This window comes from Portunus trituberculatus, chromosome 39 (assembly GCF_017591435.1).
Source record: "Portunus trituberculatus isolate SZX2019 chromosome 39, ASM1759143v1, whole genome shotgun sequence".
In the NCBI taxonomy this organism is placed as follows: Eukaryota; Metazoa; Arthropoda; class Malacostraca; order Decapoda; family Portunidae; genus Portunus; species Portunus trituberculatus.
The window spans coordinates 18,711,295-18,718,794 of record NC_059293.1 but is presented as its reverse complement, the minus strand read 5'-3'; the positions used below and the strand labels follow the sequence as shown (position 1 = coordinate 18,718,794).

The 7,500-nt window shown below is 37.9% G+C and overlaps 1 protein-coding gene across 2 annotated transcripts in view; it reads right to left on the bottom strand.

Annotated features, from left to right (window-relative positions):
* LOC123515434 (putative neural-cadherin 2) overlaps window positions 1-7,500 on the bottom strand; it is a 367,250-nt gene that overhangs the window by 75,800 nt on the left and 283,950 nt on the right. The gene's annotated exons all lie outside the window — the stretch shown is intronic.

Here is a 7,500-nt window from a genome sequence, read left to right as displayed (position 1 = left end):
CTCGAGTTAATAAAAAGCAAAAAGAAATGAGTTCAAGGTTTTTCCTCTCCCTTTCAAATTTGTGCCACTGGCCGGGACTTGATATACGTGAGCATCAGAAATCATGGCTAGTAAGTAATTCCACTCTTTTATATTTCGACCTTATTTCTAAAACACGCAAAACGTAACTTCCTTATTCCCTTAAAAAAAGTGTGCTTGTTTTTTTTTACCTCTGTAAGTTATCACCACTGGCCTGTTCTTATTGTACTCCAGCGCTGAAGATCATAACTCATATTTTTGACCTTTGATTTTCCCTCCTCATTCATAAAACAAGCAAGACATATGTTCGTTAACCTCCAAAAAAACTGACCGTAATTCTTTCTTTCTTTTCAGCAGACCGTGTCCTTGCCCGGGTCTCAGTGTACCTGTGGATCACGGTGAATAATTTCGTATTTTGATATTTCTTCCTCAAGCAACAATATTCTCTGATTCCTCCAAAATGTAAGTGGCAGTTTTTTTTCTTTCAGGAAATGATGGCAGTGGTCGTATGTTGCTGTACCTGAACACTGGACTTTGGTTAATAATTTCGCACCTTGATATTTTCCCCTCATTTATAAAACAAGCGAGACATATATTCATTAATTCTTCTGGATATGTGTTTTATAGTTTTTATGAAATTATACCCTTGGTCTGGCCTCAGCGCACCTGAAGAGTACTGCATCATGGCAAGTAATTTCGTGGAGTAACGCAAGGTGTTCTCTTTACATCCGCAGCCTGCAGGTGTGAGCGGCTGCTTATGTGTTGATCTTTTTCCGTCAACGAGGCCGGAAAGCATAACCGTTTATCTCTTACAGCGTATTGTGCGTAACGTGATTATCTTTTCATTACTTAAGTACGTTGAGATGGCTCTTGGGAAACTCATTTTTTTTCTTCTTTTTAGCAACAAACAACTCACAACTGGAGGCCAAAGTTATAATGTTGCGTCTCTCCCCCCGGGAAATAAGTTTTAGATTCCATAGGAGGTAGGAAAAAAGCAAACAAATAGGAAGGAAGACGAATGTTGATTTAGTCTGTAGGAGGAAATAGAACGCGAAAAACTTTATTCTACTGCACTGAAGAGACGAAAAGAGCATAAATAGACCAAACAGTAGTCTCACGCTGCCAAACATCCACGTAGCAAAGCATAGAGTGAACAGATTGGTGCGGAGATACGAGTGAAAGACAGCACGGTGAGACCTTCATTGCGGTGCGTGTTTGGCGTGGAATGCGATGAGACACAACCCAATAACTCGCACCCCTGGATCCCTATCAGGCAGTTATGTCCCTCATTTCCTCCCGGGGCCTCAGACTTTGCTGCGGGAAACTGACATAAAGGCGATAATGTCCTGAAATAACCTTGGGAGTGATGTTTCATATGTTTACTTGTTAGATAGTTTGCATCATTTTCTCAACATTTTTTTTTCATTAATTCAGTTTTTAAGTAAGTAATGTTCTTATATTCGTCATGTGAGAAATATATAGAGTGTAGTTAACCAATGTATTAATGACATATATAAGATGTACAGGGAACCATTGGAGTCATGTCATATTGTGCAAGGTGTTTCATATAGAGGAACGTTGTCAGGCAATCATTTCTACCTACTGCGTCTTGCTTTTCTCGTTGTCCTTTGCTCAACTCTTAATACAGATCAGTTCATGTATTAGTGTCATTTCAATATACAGAAATGAAATTCACTGGACGTTGTTCCATCTCAAACTTTGGTAATGGTTCAGTATATTGCACACTGAGTATCTCAGGTTGTTAATAGGAAGGAGAAAGCGTCCTAGTATATTGCACTGACCCAGACATTTGTTACTGCCTAAGCTCTGCCTGAAGGTCGCCAAGGGAAATTTTCTTCCACTGAGAAATTGTCGCGTCGCAAACTATTTTACGTTTTGTTAGAATGTATTGCGTAGGAATACGTTTCTTTTACTGTTGCTTGTGTGGATATTTTGTGCCCTCAGGAGGGATTACCTTAATGCCATAAGCCTCTTCACTGATGGTTAACCTTTCAGAAAACTATGAAATATAAAACACTGTAATATGTAGTGACTCTTAACTTTATTTCAAAGAAATGGTGAAGCGTGAAAAAAGGCTGTGATGAAAATACATACTTTTTAAATATATCAAGATGTTTCTAAGGATTATATATATATATATATATATATATATATATATATATATATATATATATATATATATATATATATATATATATATATATATATATATATATATATATATATGCTTTTTACGAATATTTGCTAAATCCATTTTTTTTGTTCTTTTTTTATATGAATAAAAAGAAATAACATTTACATGATAAGCAAAAAATCAGTGAAGAGCACAACTATTTTGTGTGTAACAGTTGTTCGGCACAAGTAACATTCGTGCTTGGTGAGTGTTGTGAGGTCACGTTCCCTCTCTAAGTGCAGAGACTTCATCATGAGGCGCTGGGTGAGTGTCGCTGCCGTGATGAGAAATATGTCTGGCTCAGTGAGCTTCGTGCAGCTCTCAGACAAACCTCAACATTACGATGAGGCAGTAGCAGCAGTAGCAGCAGCAGCAGCAGCAGAGCACGGGTAGAGAGTGCGAGAAAGGAGCACCACCACCACGACCATTACCTGGCCTAGACAGTCACGCTCCATCCAGGATAATAATTTTATTGCTTTTATTATTTATATGTGTATTTCTTCACTATATTCAATTTGTCACTTGCCTCAAATAAATTTCGTCTGTCAGTCATACAAGCTTTACAATGAGTTATTCTTGACTGTTAATCTATATTCTGATAAACAAAAATTACATTATATATGCACTGATATTATCATATTTACGTGATTTACCGCGGTGAACATCTTTGCCTGTTTGTTTATTTTTTCTTTAGTTTAACAGATCTACACTAAACGTATTTAAATTATTTCATGTTTGATTTTAGATCATTTGTTTTGGATAAATGAAAACTATAGCCGTATTTTTTCTTATAAAGTCTGTTTTTGTTCCAAATAGTGTGTAGAACCAATGCATATTTTCGCAATCATCGGAGTGTGTAGTTAATACTTTGCCAGAAAAGGACTATAATTCAGTAATGATGTAATCACAATGTCACTCGCAGATACGATACAGATGAGAATAATAACCAAATTATGCAAGGATTTACGCATTCTGAATATCAGTAATTAATTAATCACATCGCAGTTTTAACGAACTGACCCGTTACTACATTCGTGCACAGCTGAATTCATCTGATTTATTCTTTTTATGTACTTTCTCTTCTGATAATGATTTTTGAAACTTTGTTTTCGGTAGTGTTCTTAAACTTCGTGATATTAAGTTGATAGTAACGATGTTGTATGTTATGATTCCCTTCGGTATAAAAAAAAAAAAAACAGTCTGATTGAGCTTGCTGTCTATTTTCCAAGGCATCTTTGTTAATTCTACACTGTGTGCCTGGAACGTATGTGTATGTCTGTGTGTCTTCGGTATTGCCAGTTTACAAGGTGTTCGAGCGAGAATGAATTACAACAGTGGTATCAGAGTAGTATTTCTTCATTGACTGCTGGGTATAAAAGTCCTTGATATAAATATTAGACTTATGTATTGTTGTTTTCCATGGCTCACACATTCACTGATGTTGTCTTCGCTCTTCATGAATAGAATAGCAGTCTCTAAAATATGTTCTCTGAGTTATGCCAGTTGGCTTTCATGAGGTCGCAAGGTTTTTATTTTACTAGTTTTTCTTTTTTTTAGTTTGTTTTTGCAATCGTTAGAAAAGTGTTAACATCTTTCTTTCCTTTCTTTTCAGCGGTGTCTCAAGTCAATTAACCGATCCTGTCATCTGGTCGCCATCAAAGGTATCTCTAATTGAATTTTAAGTTCTATTCATTAATATTCTGATGACTCCGTTCTTAATTTTTCCGAGTGTCACTTCACTGGCTGATTGGAAGGTGAAGAAATATCTCATTTATTCTTTTCATATAAATAATTTCAAGGAATAGCGGGCGTTTCAAAGGCTGAGTGTCTACGAAACGTCTATCCCTTCTCGTTATTAGAGCACATCAGCGACATTAGGCTTAACACGACCTACTCTTGCAGACTTAATTATCTTGAAAATGTGTTCGTTATTCCGAGGAAAGTGAAGTTTGCATGAAGAGAGAAGTGTGTCAAGTCTTCACCGTTTCGACACATTTCCTCCAGAGATCTCGCCTATTTGCCACCATCATTAAAAATTTCCTTTTGAGCGACAGGATTATATATAAATAGTTCCCACGTCCTCTGTACCTTCCCGCCAAGAGGACCAAGGCGTGCGGTGAGTGAGGAACACGACCTCACCAGTCGTATTTCCGACAACAGGTTGGTGTGACAAAAGTTATAAGAAATTATATCTCCTAAGGATAACATTGATATGAAATGTTGGCGTATGTACTTGCAAGTTCAGATTCCGCAAGTCTTGCAATGTACGGACTATTCAAGAGGTAGAATGCAATAATTGTAGAAAAAATGAGATTTAAAGAAAAGAAACTGTACTGAAATGGAACCTGATAACTCCGCATATCACATTTCCAACACTCACTATATGAAAGTTAAAGTTTGGTGTAAAACAGAACGGTATACACATAATCTAAAGACGCAAATGATAAAACTGGCATGATTATTAGTAATTCCAGACAAAGGGCGTATTCACGAGACGATAATAATTATTATTCAATGTAGCTTCACTGAAGAATCAAGGAAGATGCGAAGAGGAAAATTTCACATTACTGTTCGCTGATACATTTAAAAAATATAACGTGTATATCTGAAATCCATCGCAATCTTTAATTCCTTTAATGACAGCGATAACTGCAGGCGTGAAATTTAATGCTATACATAAAAAAAAGAATATTTGTAATCATATTAATCATGTCTGTTAAGAGTGAGTGGATGTGCAATTACCATCAGGTACACACACACACACACACACACACACACACACACACACACACACACACACACACACACACACACACACACACACACACACACACACACACACACACACACACACACACACACACACACACAGATGTACATGCATATAATGTCATAATTGTAACCTTGTTTAGCAAAAATGTCTCTTCACATTGCATCAAAGATTTCAGTTGGCACAGCCGTTTCATAGAACTAGTATTTTTTGCTGGGCGGGTGTAATATCTGATAAATCTGTTATTGCACATAATCCTAAAATGTGGGTGCTGGCCTCACAGGAGCAGGGGAGCACTGTCCCACTCGACCCTTCATCCAGAAACACTTATTCCCAAATTATTATTCATTATGGAAAACTTTCCTCCTCTACCTGGTGAAGTAAATGAGTGGATCATTTTATTACTGCAGACCTTATCACCAGCAAGCCTGATCCACGCATCAGTGGTCGTGTCATCAGCGCCAACAGGTTGAAAAGGTGGAGGAATGCATCATATGTTGCTCAGCCTCCACCTTGTGAGTTTCTTTCCGTAAGGAATATGTGTCCTGCTTGTAAATCACCATAGTTGCCTTCTGACGGTCAACAAGCATGTATAACACTATGAATCACCACACTGAAAGAGGACGCTGTTCTCCCTGATCACGAATAAAACTGGTGGCATTGCCTCTGCCATGGTGAAGGCATTCCCTCCTCGCCATTACGTTTTCCTGTTCTCATTACGCCTGGAATCAATCTGTCCGTTGGACGATTATAATTACAGTAAAATGAAGACGTTTTTGTTCTACCTTATGAGAAAGTAATCAGTGATTCCAGTGATATACTCCACCAGAATATATTCCAGCAAAACCTGAATAATTACTCCATTATTTACTCTTGAGAAAATGGACAGTTTTAATTAGTAGAGACAATATACGAGGTTGTCGCCTAAGTATTAGTAAAATATCGAAACGAAGTTAATTGGTTAATTGGATGCTGGTCGTCAGTGCGAGATGAACAGGATCCAGTTACATTTGGGGGGGATTCTTTCCGTTACTGTAAAAGTAGCCTGACTAAATACCAACTCTACCGTTTGGGAAGGGCCCTCATTACACCGCCACGCTCTGGGACACCACCGCCGCCGCCACCGCCAACCCCACCTTCATTTCCCGCGCTGATCACAAGGTTATATTGAGCAGCTGCTGCATAATTCCGAGGGAATCAATGTGCTAAGCGTAGCAGATGAAGAAGGCAAGGAACACTTGTTACCTAAATTCCTGTCTGTCAATCACCTGCCAACCAAGACGGAGATAAGAGATAACTGTCATCTAGTCTGAAAAGATTTCCTGTTATCTATTTGCCGCGGGATATTAAATACACTGAAATTTTTTTGACTGCATCATTGTTTTTTTGCATGTGATGTAGTCAAGTATCGTTCAGTATTCATGCTGCCAACGTTGTGCGTGGAAGATTCTCCTTGAGTCCTCGGGGATACGCAAAGCTTCTTTCCGCTTTGAAGGTTAAAAAAGAAGAAGAAAAAAAAAGGGTGATAGCACATGGATTATAATCAAATGCAGAAATTATACGTCATTGTTTTTAACAGGGAAATGATTGACTAATTGGTTGATTAAGTGATTACATTTAGTGCTACAGCATCGAGGTCATGCGGTGCTATTTGCACAGGTGAAAAGTTGTAATTTGCAATGGGAGTTGAGTTGTGTGACGCCAGTGCAGCACTTCACTGAATTGTGTTGTAAAGGTCCGTGTGCGCACAAAGCTGCAATCATCCCTCGATAGCCGACGTGTTGCCATTGAGCAAGACTGTTGCACAGTGAGACGGAAACAGTGCGTCTCATGTTACCTTCCATCAGTCTGACTAAATTATGGGATATGCGAGCTCTTCTTACCGCGGCGATCACGTTTCATTCCTGGAACGTTAGCCTTTGAAGAATAAAGATGAGTCAGCCAGTGATTCAAAGCGAAATATGATGATCAGATATCAGAGATGTTCTTTTTGTCTTTCCTCGATTTTCATCTGCATTGCTTTATTAAGTACAGTAGCTCGTAATTTTATGCTGTATAGGTTCAGTAGCACGCAATCGAGTTAAGCGTTGTGTTGGTTTAATTACCGTAAATGTCATTTGGCAGTGAAATTCTTAGTATTAATAATATATCTACACTTCATTGTCTTTTTTTTTCAAGTAAAGTATTTTAAAAGAATATCCCAAACACTAAGAAGTTTATATTTCTAAATGCCTTCTCAACGGTATTGCAAAAAAAAAAAAAAAACGTAGATATTCTAACACAGTATTGCAAAGAACGCTAAGTTCCAGTTTTCTAAATGTTCCTTCAGATAATGTTCTCAAGCACATGTAATACGGTGTGTTATTCTAAGTACCGAATATCAAGAAAATGTTGTTATTGAGGTTCAGTTATAAAATATTCACATTCGTGGTCTGGATGGTAATTTTGTTTTAACTGCGGAAATCAGGACATAATGATCAAGGATTCCGAGCCGGCTGAGCCAGGGTCGTGCCAGTGA